The sequence below is a fragment of the Perognathus longimembris genome, chromosome 3, assembly GCF_023159225.1.
Source record: "Perognathus longimembris pacificus isolate PPM17 chromosome 3, ASM2315922v1, whole genome shotgun sequence".
In the NCBI taxonomy this organism is placed as follows: Eukaryota; Metazoa; Chordata; class Mammalia; order Rodentia; family Heteromyidae; genus Perognathus; species Perognathus longimembris.
The window spans coordinates 30,933,669-30,951,303 of NC_063163.1; positions in this window are offsets into that span (position 1 = coordinate 30,933,669).

Here is a 17,635-nt window from a genome sequence, read left to right on the forward strand (position 1 = left end):
AGAACATAAAGTGAGAGAAAAAGAGAGAGACAGAGACAGAGATCCCCAAAGAAATTAACAGTCTTCGTATTGCTAATTAAAAGCTCTTTGCTTTCTTCCCACATGGACAGCACAGCTGTTTCACATCCAATCACTGCAAAGGAAACACATAAATTCAAAGGCAATACTCAGAGCAGCACCTGGTTCTGAGTGTACCTGCGGTGATGAGAGTATATTTCACACTGTCAGTAAATTAACATTTCCACAGGCCCCCAAAGATGATATTTTTTCCTCATTCAACTTTTTCCATTGCTCCCCAGTGGAAAAGAATCAGGACTTTTCTTCAATTTTCCATACTAAATAGATCATATTGTGGTTTGTTTCAGTAGTGCAGGCACCTGCCTCCTGCTGCAAGAGCTGTGCTCCAGCCTTGAAAGATTTCCCCAGGGCTTCCCATTCAAGTATTGGCTTGTAACTATGGCTTAATATCATGTCAAAATCTCTTAAGGAAGATACAAGCTGTCACGTCATTTCAGGATTGAACCTTCATCTACTGAGATTCTGAAAGCATCCTTTGAGTGTTTGAAGCATGAACAGACAAATAAAAGGCTAACAAGTCATTTGTAAAGATAATAGCTAACAGCATGCATCCTCTTTTCTCTTCCCCACTTTCTATTATGTGTTGATAAGAAGAAAGAGAGCAGACTGAAAGGCCCAGTCTTTGTTATTTAAACAGGTCAGAGAAAGCTTAAACATCTAGCATTTTAAACGTGAGGGGAAAAAAGTTAGAGGGTTCAAGCATCATTGAATCATTGGTAAGTTGTCAGGTTCAGGAAAAAAAATCACAAGTTTAAGACGGAGGTACCATTGCTAAAATATGTTTAAGATTCACGTACTGATTAAGAAGTAAAAATAAACTATACTTTTATCACAGATGGCCTGAAATACATAAGTAATTGATTTATATGTTCAGAATTTTAGAAAAAAACAGAACTTCCATACTTAGAAGGATTAGTCTTGAATTAACTAACTATACACAAATTAATACTGGTAAAATGGGGGGGATAGTTTCATCAGTTTTTTTTCTTACACTTTTTTTTTTTAATGTGGGCCCAGAGATCAAGCTTAGTTTACTAAACTCAGGTTATTAATACAGTTAAGGATTTGTCTAAAAACTTGGGTCATTTATGCCTGTGCTTCTGTGCACAAACAGAAGATGGTTTCTATCCAACACTGCTTTCAAGACAGGTATCTATCTCTGATGTTTGGAGAGAGAAAGATATATATAAATATATATATACATATATGTTTGTATATGTTCAGTGAATAAATTTTGTTATGAAGGAATCACTTTCCCAGTTGAAGCTCCTCTGTGTGAAAGAGATTAATTTACTTAATATAAAAGAATGAGCTTTTCACTATATATTACATATAAACATAAAAATAAGAATTTTCATTATGTACCATGGAAGCCATTTTCAAGGGTCTGGCTCTGGGTTAAACTATCTGATCCTTTTGGAATAATTGAAGATATACAGATTCATAAATTCTTTCTGTCCTTGTTGATTAAAAAAAAGCTAATTAGACTTTTTACATGTGATTCCTTCTACATTCTTAATTGTGTAGCTTGTTTCCTTAAATTTCTTCTATTCATTTTTCTCCATTTTTCCTTCCTTTTTTTTTATACCTTTCTGGGAAACTTTAAAAATTAACTATTAAAAATAAATCCTATCTATCATCCAATTTCAAAAGCCTACATTTTAATGTGCTAAGACTGTCTTAATATTGACTCATCCTGAAATCCGTTCAGGGTAATTCACAGAATAGACCAATATAAAGCTATGATTAATTCACACTATAGCTTATGAATATAATACATTTCATCATTGAGTTCACCCATATTTCCTTTTGTGATTTGCATAATTCTTTTTGGAAATGATTATAAAATGGACTAGCAAGAGCAGAAATCACTAGAGTATCTTACCTTGACTTTACTTCAAAACCATGTTTGCTTTCTAACTTAATTGACCTTAGAAGCATTATCTAAGTAGAATCCATAATAACAGTTTTTAAAGTCTGTGTCCAGAGCAAAGCCCTGAGGTGGCCTTCAAGGTTGGCATTAGTGTCACAGAAGATATATCTGTCAGCTACAACTTAAAAACAGATCAGTTTCCTTATACTGGAAAAGTGATGCTTGTCATGAGAATCTCTGATAAAGCCAAGGGTAAATTTAGAACAATCAATTTCCTCTCACAGGAAATGAGATTTTTTTTTTAAGTAAAAATCCAAGAAAGAAAAAAAAAATGAGCCTTACTTGGTAGCTCTCTTTATATAATAGGAATGTGACACATAAAATCAATTAAGTTTCCAGAGATCAAAGGGCCTGTTGCTAAGCAGTGAGTACTTTGTAAGTAAATGTCATTGGTCCATCAATATCTTCAGTAAAGTTTCTTAAACTTCAGCCTACTTCTCAAAGCTTCAGTTTGTTCTTTTCCCAGAGTCTGTCCAATTTCAGTTCTTTTTTTTTAAGACTTCCTTCAGTGTTTCTTAGTTGAATGGTCACAAAGTAAGAGTAGACCATGTAAGATTTAAAAACTTTAAGAAGGTCCTAGTTCTTAAACACAATGTAATGTGTACAGCTCTTTAAAAAAATATCTAACAATATACCCACTCCTATGTTTTGTTGTTAGTAAAGAAAACAGTTCCAAACATTATACAAACTAGCTATACTTGCAGAATAAATTTAAAAATTTTATGTAATATAAAAGTACCTTATTTTATTACTTTTTTCTATAAATAGCTTGTATTCTATTCTAGGATTGACCAGTTAAGTTTGACAGGTAGTTTTGTTTGTGTGTTTGTAGTGCTGTAAAGCTCGATTATTAAATTTTATAATGGTCAAATCATCTTGGCTTGAAAATATTTCTGTGTTGTCAAATCATGTATAATGAAAATAGAAACTAATAAGTATGTTAACTTCACTAATGCCATTATGGTGTTATGTTTGAATTTCATTTATGTATGTGTTTTGCATTTAAAACTGAATACTAAACTTTAATAGAAATAAAAGTTTACTAGTTTTAACTCTGACTTAGGCACAATCTATATACCTATTCAACTGAGAATCTGTGAAACCAACCATCATCAGGAAATATTTTTCTTTACAAAACAATTGCATTCTACTTATAATGGAATTTGTGAGTAACATACCTATGCTCAGATTGAAACTATATCATGTAAGTTATTGGTTCATTCTTTTACTTTTTGTAATATTTTAAACCATTTGCACCCTTTTTCCTTCCTAAACATTATTTAAAAATATCTATGGTGAACATGTGCATGGACTAGCTTTTTCTTCTTGCTAAGCCAAGTAATTCTCCTTTTTGTAAAAGTAACCACTAAAAATGAGATTTTTCTAAGTAATTGCCTAATGGTGATTGTGCCATAAAAGTCGAGGGTGTTATGATAACTTCAAAAAGAAAAGTCAGGGAGCTTATACAACAGCCATTTAACCATCCATTTAGTGGATCTATTTTATGGTTGAATTGCTTTATTGCAAACATCTATTATAAATCCCTAGAGTAAAGGCCAAATTGCCTGTTATGTCTCTGAGGCAAAAAAACACAATGAAATCTCTCAATAGACACAAAATATAAAGGTGATTTTTTGTTCAAAAAAGATACTTCACAAAGGCATGAACAAATAATTTTTACTTTTTAAAGTATTTTCTCATTATTTACCCATATGATTAAAATGCAGTACATTTATAGATAAGCAAATACTCATTACCTTCCATATCCTTTGAAATAGGCTTACTTGTCATGTTTAACACTAAATAATTGGGTCCTACAGCCCATGGGAATTAAGTTGTATGAACTATTCAAATAGGTTTCAGAATGTACAACAAAATATAGAACAATTCCTTGTTGCTTATGTTAAATGTAACCCTTCTCCCCTAATCTTCTAGAAAGTCCATTTTCCCTTTATTTTCTGCTTTTATACTTATATTTCATTTTAGCACTGCAACTTAGAACAATCATGTACCAAGGTCCTTTAAAATGTTAAGCTTATTTTGTATCTCATCTGTGCAATATCAATATTTCTGCTGTTATGAAATTTAAAACAATGCTACATTCCATCCGAACAAAACCAGATGATTGTAAGCAATCACAATATCCAGGAAGAAAACTGTGTCAGTGACATGATAGACAATTTGAGGTAGGATTTTATTGGCAATATGCTTTTTATATTCTGACATGGAATGTTATTTCAGAAGAAATGTGGTAGTCTGAATGGTTTTCTCATTCAATACCCAAAGGAAGAAGAAGGAAAGGGGGGGAAAGAGAGGAGGAGGAGGGGGAGGGGGAGGGGGAGGGGGAGGGGGAGGGGGAGGGGGAGGGGGAGGAGGAATTTTATTTATTCAGAAAAAATGTAAACCTCATGTGGTTAAGTTTTAGGAATTATGGATAATGCTGTAGGATATAAAGTCACAAATGCATCAGAGACTAGGGACTACACTGTGTAAATCCTTGTGATGTCTGGCAAAGGGTGTAGATTTACTCTAAGAAGAAAAGAGGATCACTGAAGAGTTATAAAAAGATGAGTGACATAATCTTTTTTATGGTTTTATAAAGATTATTTTAAGAAGAAAAGAGTAGATTTTTTAAAAAATACATATAAGTAGGGAGATAAGTTAAAATTTATTACAGTTTCAAAGTCATAGAAAATTATGTCCTGAATTAAATAATAACAAGCTTGTGCAGTGAGTATTATCAAGGTATGTAGAGTAAAAATTTTTTTCTGTAAGAGAATTAGTGGTAAGTAATAGAGTAATGATGGGATTTCAGCTCAGATTTTTTTTTACTTGAAATATTGGATCAATTGGTTTGAAAGCCTAGTCCATTCATTAACATGAAAAGGGATATGGAAGATTGATAAATGCTTAACTAGTCCTTGGAGATCAAATATGTAGAGACAATGTTGAAAATAACACCCAAAATATATATGAATCTCATTTATATCTATAATATTTTTAAAGTGATCGCAGGAGAGGCTTGTAGTTAAAACCATAGGCTAAAATATTAAATGATAGAGGCCATTGAATGTTGCATGGATAGAAAAAGCTAGCAGGAAATAGTAAGTTTGAATGAAAATAAATGAAAACAGAACAATTTATAAGATATTTAAGAATAGTATGATGAACTCTATCAATGATGCCAATGAGAGCCTATTTACATATATTAAAACACACACACCAATGAGGATGAGAGATATTATGATGTGGAATTGATTTCATTGATTATGGTGCTTGACAAGTCACATTATCAACCCTTTCAATACGAGGGAACTCATTGTTATAGCTCCAACTGGAGTCTCAATGTTCAAGAAGTGAAAGAGAAAATGGTATATATTCCGGTCCCAGGAGAGAAGACACGTATTCTAGCTTTTAAAGGTCTGTAAGGAGAAAAATAAGTAAATTATTCCTTTGGAGACTTTAGTTTCACTAAATACTACAGAAGATTGTAAAAGGCTCATATGGGAGAGAAAAATGGAAGAGTAAATTCTACTTTACCTAATTTACCTATCCAAATGCCAGTCTCCACTAGAAATATTGTCACAGACACATCCAGAAGTGATGTTTAATGTTGGCATCCTGTGTATAGTCAAATTGACATTAAAAATTAACCATTGCGGGCTGGGGATATGGCCTAGTGGCAAGAGTGCCTGCCTCATATACATGAGGCCCTAGGTTCGATTCCCCAGCACCACATATACAGAAAATGGCCAGAAGTGGCGCTGTGGCTCAAGTGGCAGAGTGCTAGCCTTGAGCAAAACAAAGAAGCCAGGGACAGTGCTCAGGCCCTGAGTCCAAGGCCCAGGACTGGCAAAAAAAAAAAAAAAAAAAAAAAAATTTAACCATTGCACAGACATAATAAAAGGCACACTGCCTACATCAAACAGTTCAGCATAATGAAAGAAAAAAATATTGAAGCATGTTAAGAAAACACAACATTTACATAAATTAATTAAGGAAACATACTTTTTCTCAGTTTTGAAATGAATAATCAATTTTTTTTTATAAAACAATGCAAAGCAAAAGTCAAGGTAAAGATTCTCAATGTTTCCATATGAAATGAGTTTGGACATTTATTTAAGATTTGGTTCCATAATAAACAATTAACAGGGTCTCAAACAGTAAGTTAATTATCACTTTATAGTAGTTTGTTTATTGGAACTTTAGTAATTAATTGAATTGCCTACAACAAACATTCTCAAAAATTGAACTTCTATTAACAATTACATTGTGAGTAAATTCAATTACCATTAACACTACATAGAGAAAGTTTTTCAGTAGTTTATGCCTCAAGGCTCAGATTACATTTCATAGATGACAAAGGCAAAACTTTAATAGTTTAAGAAAGAAAAAACACAAATTTAGCAATGTTGCTTGCATGCTATGTTGAAAGCATTCCCAAATGCCACACTAACAACTGCATAAAATTATTTTTAATGTAGTTAAAATTTAAGAGAATTTGAAATCACTTAGAAGGAGTTGGGGAAGAGAAATATATATATATGTATATATGCATATATACATATATATATATAATTTGGAGTGGTTAGATAATGGAGATGGTGAGAACATTCTAGAAGAGTTTGTAGATTTCAGTGTCTAGGAGAATGGAGTTTTTTTTTTAGCCCAAACAGGACAGGAAACCAGGCTTTGATAAAAGCCAAAATATTAGATATTAAGCTTTTGCCTAAATCAATAGTTTGGTGTTCAGATATACTACATTTCAGAAAAAAATTTACACATGGAAAATAATCTCTAATTTGTAAATGATTTGGATGTTTGAATTCCTTCAAAAATGTGCATTAATATTAACTTATACTGAAATAGAATTCAGAACAGTGGCCTTTTGGAGGTGAAAATCCATATACACTCCACTGTCTTCATTGGATTAATGTCTTATTAAATGACTTAAGGGGTAATTTTACGTCTCTGCCTATTCTCTCACAGGAAAACAACAGGGTTTTTTTTTTTTTTTTTTTTTTGCCTTTGAGAAATCACTACAACAAGACATTTGAGAAGATTGCACTTCCAGCAGACACTGAACCTTGTCAGGATCTTCTATCTGAGGGAGTTTTGTAGCATGCTACAAGAATTGAACACATATTATAAAACAACAGATGCTTTGAAAAAGTACTGGTGGAATAAAGATTCAATCCATCTCAAAGTGAAGATACATGTATCTGAGTATCAAATTAAATCACAGACAGTAGACTTTTGGCTGAACAGTTTTTTTTTTTTATCAGTTTTAGCTTTTTTTTTTTTTTTTTTTTTTTGCCAGTCCTGGGCCTTGGAATCAGGGCCTGAGCACTGTCCCTGGCTTCTTTTTGCTCAAGGCTAGCACTCTGCCTCTTGAGCCACAGCACCACTTCTGGCCATTTTCTGTATATGTGGTGCTGGGAAATCGAACCCAGGGCCTCATGTATATGAGGCAGGCACTCTTGCCACTAGGCCATATCCCCAGCCCCTGGTTTTAGCTTTTTTAACTGGCAGAGTCAAAGAGAGCTTTCCCTTAGAGAAAAGTTTCCCTGGAGAAGTCTAAATATGACAAATCTCACTAAATATTGAATTTTTTTCTCATCAAAATATGGGGAAAGCTGGGAACATGGCCTAGTGGCAAGAGTGCTTGCCTCATATACATGAAGCCCTGGGTTCGATTCCCCAGCACCACATATATAGAAACCAGCCAGAAGTGGCGCTGTGGCTCAAGTGGCAGAGTGCTAGCCTTGAGTAAAAAGAAGCCAGGGACAGTGCTTAGGCCGAGTCCAAGCCCCAGGACTGGCAATACATAAATAAATAAATAAATAAATAAATAAATAAATAAATAAATAAATAAATAGGGAAAGTACTTGAATTAAGAAAATCAACAATAAATTATTCAGTCTGATACTGGAAATAAGAGATACAGAAAACAATTGCTTGAACTATTAGAAGAAACGTGGGAAGAAAGAATAATTTAAATAAGTAAATTAACAAACAGTACAAGAAATGTATCCAATGCCTAACATATGAAACTGTACCCTCTCTGTACATCAGTATGACAATAAAAATTTAAATAAAAAGGGATAGCTCAGTACAATTCCATAGAAAGGCAACATTCAGCAAAATAAAACAACCACATTTCTTTTTAAGAATCCACTTACTATGTTGTAGTAACATAGCGCTGGATATTGTTTTACTTGTTTGTTTGTTTGTTTGCCATGCTGAGGTTCAAACAAACACTGAGCCTGACCCATGAAGATACACTCTATACCTGAGCTATATCACTAACTCAAGTGTTGAAACTCATTTCTTAATGTCATCACAATTACGATCTCTCTTTGGGTATTATTTATTTGATTTATCTTTTTGATCCTCTTCCTGACAGTCTTCCTGGCCCATGTGAGTCTCTGGGGATTTATGTGTGGTTATATGTATATATGCACTCTTTTAGATGTTAGATATTTCATAAAATGATTTCAGGACATCATTTAGAAGAGGAAAGTCAGAGCTAAATATAAATATGGAAATATTAAGTCATATTTTATGGCAAAATCCAAAAGTATAAACAAATACAAAAAGATTATCCTATTTTTTTCATGAATTTCTGCGTGAGAAAAAATGATATTGAAAATTTACTGTTATTGTTTCTACAATAATTATTGGATGGTTTGAAATTGCTCACCGAATAGTACAATAGAAATCTCAAGTTTGGACTTGAGGCCTTGTCCAAATGGTAGTATACCAGCTGAACCAATATATTGGTTGGCTTAACTCCAGCTCCAGAACCACCCAAATCCAAGCAAAACAATAAGATAATCAAATCAAATCAAAATGGAACAAAATCATTAGCCTGTTTCTTGGTGACAGGGTTTTCTTTTCAGATTGTAGTTATTGAAATCAATATTGTTTCTCTTTTCATGTACTTACAAGTTTATCAGACCTTAATATTTTAAGGACAGGAGACATTTCCATGTTGATAGGTGTTAAGCAAAATGAGAGGTTCAGTATTATATAATGATACCGATTGAGTTTTTTCACCTATTGAAACAATTATTTCATTATTTATTTGTTTGTTTGTGGGATTGGACTCAGAGCTTCCTGAACCACTTTCACAAGTATTTGTTTTTACTTTATTTATTTAAAGTCTTCATTCTTGCAGTTTCCCTGGACTACTTTTGGACTGATGTCTTTCTTTTCCTGCCTCCTGACTAGGTGAGTTTTCAGGCATATTTCATGGTAGCCAACTTGCTTTTGAGATGATGTCTCCTAACATTTCCCCCAGGCTAGCCAGTCTGGAGTAGTTGAGCTAATAGGAGTGTACCAACTTGCCCACTATTCATATGTCTACTTCTTAATATTAAATTCTTAGTATTTCTGCTGTCCCTCCTATATATCTGAATACTATTTAGGAAAACTCAGTTTTTGTTTAAGTGTTTATACTTATGGGAATAAAATGGTATAAACTGAGGTAGAGTACTACTTGGGTTTCTTATTTATTTTGAAGTTAGATAAAATTGTTCTAGATACATATTTAGGGACAGTTTTCATATTGTATACTTGGGCATATTTCTCCACTCATTCTGAAAATGAGTTGTAAGTCATCTAGGGACCCACTAAATAGAAGAAACCAGTTTGTAAATCTCTGAGTGCCTAATATATTTTTGGCTATATTTAAGTCTCTTAGAAGCAAAGAATAACAGGAAAGTTTCCTTTCCTTAACAGCTGTCCTCATTTGAAAATAGACATTTGTGTATTTGAAATTTTTAAGGTAATAACTAACTCTACAATATTTTGAAAAATAAACATTGAGATATCTGGTGTATGTCAAAACATCGCAGTGTTACTATGCATAGGAACATTTAATTAATTTAAATAATATGATTCTATGTTATACTCTAATAATTTTACCTGTAAATTTCACAAAAGATCCCAAGTAGAGGATAAATGCTTATTTTTCTTCATCAGATAATGGTTTCTTCTTTTTTACTGAGGAATAAGATCACTTAATAACTTGGAAATTAATATCAGAATACATAGATTAAAATGAAATGTGGAAAATAATTCAAAATTACAAAAGTCTGCTAGATTGCTTATTGAAAGATTATTCTTGTATTTCTATTTGTTTGGTTTATGTTGAAACTATATTAAACCCTACAAGTGGCAAATAAAAATATCATTTTTAAGTATCATTTATATGTTAGGGAAATATTAGAAAGAAACTCTTAATGCCACATGATTTCACTGTTTTATTTGTTGTTTTTGATGTTTATTTCTTTGAGGCAAGTATGTCCATTTAGCTAGCTTGGCTCAATTATGATCTTCTTTCTCCCTATCCCAAGTCATGAGATTTTATTTGTGTATCTCCACATCAGTCTTAGAATGCTACATGTTCTTAATGTAAATACAAAAGTAGTTTTGTTTGAGTCATTATGATATACTATTAAAAAGATAAAATGTATTTTATAAAAATCTGACTAATGAATCTGAAATCTCACCATACATATGATTTAATATGGCTAAAAATTTTACAGAGAACATGAACAAAGGGATACCGAGAGAATATTTTCCATGAGTAATTCAAATTGTAGGAGATTTATGTATCCCAACAGTTTAAACAAGCAACTAGAAATTCTCCAGAGTGGCAGAAAGAAACTTGTTCCCATGAATTTAGGCAATTCTGATATGACATGGAATGGCTAAGGACAGAGTTGATTTTACTTTCAGCTCTGGTCTTAGGTCATGAAGTAGTAGGCAATTGCTGTCATATTAGAATGTGCAAAGTCATTGGATAGAACAGACTGCAAATCAGAAAAACAATGAGTGAGAGCCCATGTGACACATGCTACTGAAATAAATAAATAAATGGCAATGGAAAAGATGCATGTGCCAGAGAAATGAATCAGAGGTTATGAATAATATATTACAGAACCCCAAACTAGGGATCATCTTTAAATATGTACCTCTCATATTCACAGCTTTCAGAATCTTACTGCCTATTTTCCATTCTTCTGAACAAGATTCAATCAAATTGAAAAGCTTCTGCACATCAAAGGAAACATTTACCAGAGTGAAGATACAACACACTGAATAGGAGAAACTCTTTTACAAGCTCCTCATTAAAAGATTGAAATCCAGAACATGAAAGTTGCAAAAAACAGAAACAAAACAAAAAAAAAAACAAAAGAAAAAAAAAGTAAATACCAATGAGCAAATAATCCAATTAAGAAATCTGCAAATGAGTTCAACAATCTCAAAACAAGTAAAAATGAACAAATGGATTAAGACTTGTCCCAGGGGGCTGGGAATATGGCCTAGTGGTAAAGTGCTCCTCCTGTATACATGAAGCCCTAGGTTCAATTCCTCAGCACCACATATATAGAAAAAGCCAGAAGTGGCGCTATGGCTCAAGTCACCGAGTGCTAGCCTTGAGCAAAAAGAAGCCAGGGACAGTGCTCAGGCCCTGAGTCCAAGGTCCAGGACTGACAAAAAAAAAAAAAAAAAGACTTGTCCCATTAATCCTTAGCCATACAGGAAACACAAATCAAATGATACTAACATGCCATTGCTGTGCCTTAGTCAGAATGGTAATCAATCAATGGTCAAAAAGGACCCTTTTTACCAGTAGTTGGCGGAATTGCAAAATAGTACAACCACTATAAAAATAAGTATGGTAGACATCAAAACGATGAAAAGTTGTACTTTCCTGTGATCCTGTTTTACTCCTCCTATGAATAGAACCATAGAAATGTTAAGGAAACACACAATAGAGATGTCTACACACTCGTGCTTATTGCAGCACTTACTCATAGTAGCAAATCTATGGAATGAGCCTAATGAGCCCAACACACACATTCTAAATATACACAATGGAGTATTATTCATGCATGAAGTAGAATGAATAATAGTAAATGGAAGTCATTTGTAGGAAAAGTGATTAAACAAGAGATCAGAATATTAAGCCAAGTGCAGAATGCTAAGTATTGCATGTTTTCACTAATAAGCAAAATCAAGACCTAAAGGAAAATAATAATATGACTTGATTGTGAAAAAATATTTGGTGGAAGGAGCTAATAGTAGAGAAGTAGAAAGGAGATTGATGTTGGTGAATATTTTCATACATTATATATGTTTATATGGGTGTGTGTAAAAATTGCACTCTTAAATCTATTAAAATATTTTAAAGGTGGAAGTATAGGTAATGAAAAGTTATAAAGTGAATTAAGACAAGATCTGTGTGTATATAAATACCACAATGATATCCTTTCCTAGAAATATTTATCGTATTAATAACAGAATTTAAACTAAATGCACAGAATGAGGAGACTGTGTTAAAAAAGGGAAGACAGAAGAAAAAGTTGATTGAAACTTTTTCTTGGTAGCAGAGTGGTTATATTCAAATAAAGAAAAATAAAACTGTGTAATTAGTAGAAGTAAGAACTATAACCAAGATAATTAAAAATTCTCATTTGGGGCTGGGGATATAGCCTAGTGGCAAGAGTGCCTGCCTCGGATACACGAGGCCCTAGGTTCGATTCCCCAGCACCACATATACAGAAAATGGCCAGAAGCGGCACTGTGGCTCAAGTGGCAGAGTGCTAGCCTTGAGCGGGAAGAAGCCAGGGACAGTGCTCAGGCCCTGATTCCAAGGCCCAGGACTGGCCAAAAAAAAAAAAAAAAAATTCTCATTTAATCAAGAATTTGAGTTTCACTTGTTCTATAAAGTTGCTATACAAACATAACTAGGCAAAAATTAGCAGAAAAATATGTGATTCTTTTAATCCCAGGCCAGCAATATTTCCTCCTGAAGTTACATCCCAATAAATTATGTTAGAAAAATAATGTGTGAAATGATTTGTCTCTGTCCTCTGAATATTGTTTGTTTTCAAAGTACAAATATACCTAGATACTAGTGAATATCTGTGCATACAGATATAGGAATCTTTCATGATGCTGGGAAATCATCTGAGGACTTTAAAGAAGCCCCATATTTTCTCTGACATTAACCATTGACCCACTTTTCTATAAATCTGGTATCTAATATACAGCTACTTACCAGAAATCATGCACCTCCTATAATCACATTACATCCTCTGATATTAAAAGAAATGTCACTTTGAATAGTCATTGGCACCAAATCTGGTGGCTAGAAAAACATATACAGTAAAACTACTTTATTCCCTTAATGCATTAATTTTTAGTGTAGGAAAGGAGACATGCATAGAGATAGTTTCTTATCACAGAAAATAAAAACTGGGACACAAATTTTTACTTTTTTTGTCTCTAGATATGTGTCTGTCTCTGTCTCTTCATCTCCATCTGTCTCTCTACAATAGGGAATATTTAAATTTTCTATTCATGGTTTCCACGTCTTTAAAATACTATCTGAAGTCCAAATCCCCAAATAGGAAGAAATACATTGTTTAATTTTTTACAACATTTAAAATTATATACTAGGTTTAGCAGAGATTTTATCAAAATATATGCATACGTGAATTGAGTAAATAAAACTTGATTAACTCCATCTGGACCTTTGTTCCAAAATCCCAGTTTTTTAAATATGCCATTTTACACACACACACACACACACACACACACACACACACACACACACACTTTGTATTGACTTATCTATGCCTGGAATATTTTCCTACTTGCAGTTTTCAGTTGTTTGTTTTTGTTTCTGGTTTTTGTTGTTGTTGTTGTTGTTGTTTTTTGTTTTGGTTTTTGCCAGTCCTGGGGCTTGAACTAAGGGCCTGAGCACTGTCCCTGGCTTTTTCTTTGCTCAAGGCTAGCACTCTACCACTTGAACCACAGCGCCATTTCCGACTGAGGAATCGAAACCAGGGCTTCATGCGTGCTAGGCAAGCACTCTACCTCTAAGACCCCGACCCCGACCCCGTCCCGCCACTATTTTTAGATTTCTGTCCAAAATGTTTCTTATGAATTCAAGTCTTCCCTTAAATAAAACTGCCTTTAACAATCCATTTTTTGAATCCAAGCCCTGCTGTTTGTTGCATTAGTTACTCCATTTTGAAGAATGTATGATATTTCCTACCCTTCTTCTCATGCTATCTCAGTGTCCCAGTCACCCTGTGATGCGCAGCTTTCCTCTGCCATGCCTAACTGCTATCGTGTGCTGCCTGGCCTCTAGTCCTGGAACAAGAAGCCCTGTAAGGATGGTACAAACTACCAAACCCAACCGAGTTTACAAATCTCTCTCCCATGCAGTGGTTTCACTCAGATATATGAACTGCAATGAAAAGTGACTAACATTGTACTAACAGTGTACACAGGACCCTGGAGGGTACACTTACTAATTTCTCTCTCACAGTTTTTTCCAAACGCACTAGTGAGTGAAACAGAATCTCAAAAGGTCCTAAGTAAGCTGGGCCCAAGTGGCTCATGCCTACCTGGATTGAGATTTGAGCAACACAGTTGGAAGCCAGTTATCCACAAAAAGCCAGAAGTTGAGTTGTAGCTCAAGTGATAGTGCACTAGCCTTGAGCACAAAACCACAGAGGCAGCATGCAGGCCCAGAGTTCAAGCCCCAGGACCAACAACGCAAAGCACCAACCAAAACAACAACAAAAAAAAACCCTAAAAATATCACAATAACTTTCATTCTGTAAACGTTACTCTTGTTTGCCTGCTACTCCTCAGGTTACATCTTTCTTATAGCTCTAAAGCCTTGCACAAAACCGTAAACAATTTCAAACGCCTTGGAAAGTAGTTTTATATCAGAAATTCAATGTAATATAGTCAGTGTTGTGAGCTCAACTGATTATGGAAAAAAGCTTTCTTTCTTCTGCGGAAGTAAATCTGCATCTAGATGTTGTCACCATGGTAAAAATAACTGCCTCCAAATTTGTGTTTCTAGGAGGCTGGCATTTAGAAATGATCTTCACTTCTCTTGGGAAAGCAACTTCGCAACTACAATTTATTTTCTTTCAGAAAGGTCTTACTGCTCAAAATTTCTTTAAACATATTCAATTGCATTTAAAAATCATTTTAATTGTTATTTAGAGATTTTAGAGTGATAGATACTATGTGGTAAATCTAACAATGATATGGTCTTATCAGTAGTAATTCAATTTTATGTGACATACCATATTTATAGTTTAGAAGAAAACATGTCCTTTTAAAAAATGTGAAGATTAATTGATCATGACACAATGAATATAATTATTCTAGGTAGCAAATACTTTCAATACAAGTTTGAACTTTTATAACGGTTGAAATTATCTGGCAAGTTTTACAAAGAAATGCCTTTCATCTGGCTATTGAGGCATGGCACCCAGCAGCTGCACCTTACCTCCTGAGAAAAATGAGCCTGCTGCTCTTATGTTCCTTTACATACAGTGAACAATACAGTGAACAATGGATGCACAAATAAATTTGCACATTTTTTGGCAATTTTATAGCTCAAGTATGAAGTGGTGTGGAATAGTAAAGCGTATGCCTTTGAAGTTAGGCAGACAGTAAATAATGGCCCAGTCTACAATTGACTTTAGATTTTAGGGTTAATTAACTTTGGAGTCTTCATAATAGCCATTCAATGGAAGGAAACTATTATTTTCCTAGCATCAGTGAGTATATGGGTATGTGATTTTTTTTGATTAATTGATTGATAGTTATCATATATATATACACATACTCTCTACATATACTCATATTTTCTCTCCATAAATAGGATCTAGAGTTTCTATATATACATATAAGTCTATTTGCATATTTTTGATAGAGATGTGTATATGAAAAACAGTTGTTAATTTTGAATCATAGTGAATTGTTAAGATAAATGTAATAGAGTAGTATTTAATATAGCTAGATAGTAAAACAATTTATAGAACTTTTAGAGTAGAGTATGGCACTCTAAAGAGAATCATCATTATTTGTCAAGGTTTTGTGCATTATTTTATACTTGACTTGAATTTGCAACAAACTCAATATTGAAAAAGTATCTGGGGGCTGGGAATATGGCCTAGTGGCAAGAGTACTTGCCTCCTATACATAAAGCCCTGGGTTCGATTCCTCAGCACCACATATGTAGAAAAAGTCCAGAACTGGCGCTGTGGCTTAAGTGGCAGACTGCTAGCCTTGAGCAAAAGGAAGCCAGGGACAGTGTTCAGGCCCTGAGTCCAAGCCCCAGGACTGGCAATAATAATTAATAATAATAACAAAAAAAGAAAAATATTTGGATTATGAAAATCTGTCAGGCTTTCACTGGAAATGGGATTCAAATGAAATGAAATATATTACCACTTCTTATTAAGAGTTAATACAAGTACAATGTATGGAATAAATGTATGTATATGTAAAACACACTACTAAACGAGTAAGAGAGGGAAGGGCAGTTTTGTGTTTGGCTGCGTTGGAATTAAGCAAGAAATAAAGGCTAATGAATGATGCATGGACAAAAGTAGAGTTGATTGAGCACAGAACTGAAAATTTACCTTAGCATCTGGTAAACTTGTTTTTAATAGTTTTACAATCTTCAATGTTAGTAGTGTGCCCTTATATATTTAATTCCTTATAGTTTCACTGATATGTTAGTTCCAATAGCTCATTTCTCCTGCCTCATATCCTATCTGTTTTTTTTTTCCTTTTTAAGAAAGATTAAGCAGTTTAGAATCATTCCTCATTCCTCATTGAACTATGCAAAGGGGTATCAGAAAAATACCATGTGGCCAGATGTGGTGACTCACTCTGATAGCTAGTCAGGGGGCTGATATCTGAGGGTCTTGGTTCAAAGCCAGTACTGACATGAGATTTTTTATCTTCAATCAACCAGAAGAAAACCAGAAGTGGCACTGTAACTCAAGTTGTAGAGTGCTAGCCTTCAGCTGAAGAACTCAGAGACAGTGCTCAGCCCAGAGTTCAAGTCCCAAGACTGATAAAACAAAAAAGAAAGAAAGAAAGAAAGAAAGAAAGAAAGAAAGAAAGAAAGAAAGAAAGAAAAAAAATGAAAGATGAAAAAGATCATGCTTTTGTCAATAAACACAATTTAAATTCTCTGGAAATATTAAGGAAAGTACTTTCCTTTCTTGCAAGGTGAATCTGCAAGTTATTAGCTGCCATGGTACCAGAGAACCATGAATGTCTTTTTACCCCAGGTCCTGTTTTAAATTGTGGAATCCATATTCACCTCAAACTTAATTAATATGAATCACTGAATTGGGACATTTCAAAGGAATTATTGTTAGCCACTCTGCCTATCTACTATCTATCTATCTATCTATCTATCTATCTATCTATCTATCTATCTATCTATCCTACCTACCTACGTACCTACCTACCTATCTCCTTAAGAAATAAACAAAAATCTTTTAGTTACAGAAATGTATGTCTGCAAAAATATCCAAACAATAATTAAAAACATACAATGTAGAAGCAGATCAAGCAGAGCATTTCTATAGATTGAAGTCTCACTGACCTGATAAAAGAGTTGTTCACAGTAGTACTACATTTTTGTGATAAGATTAAGAATATAACCTAATATTAGAATAACTAAAATAGAAGGATCATGTAGTTCAGAGTTTGAGTCTGATAATATTTTAGCTTTTTAAACAAACAGTGATCGTAAGTTACATCAATTTGTACTCT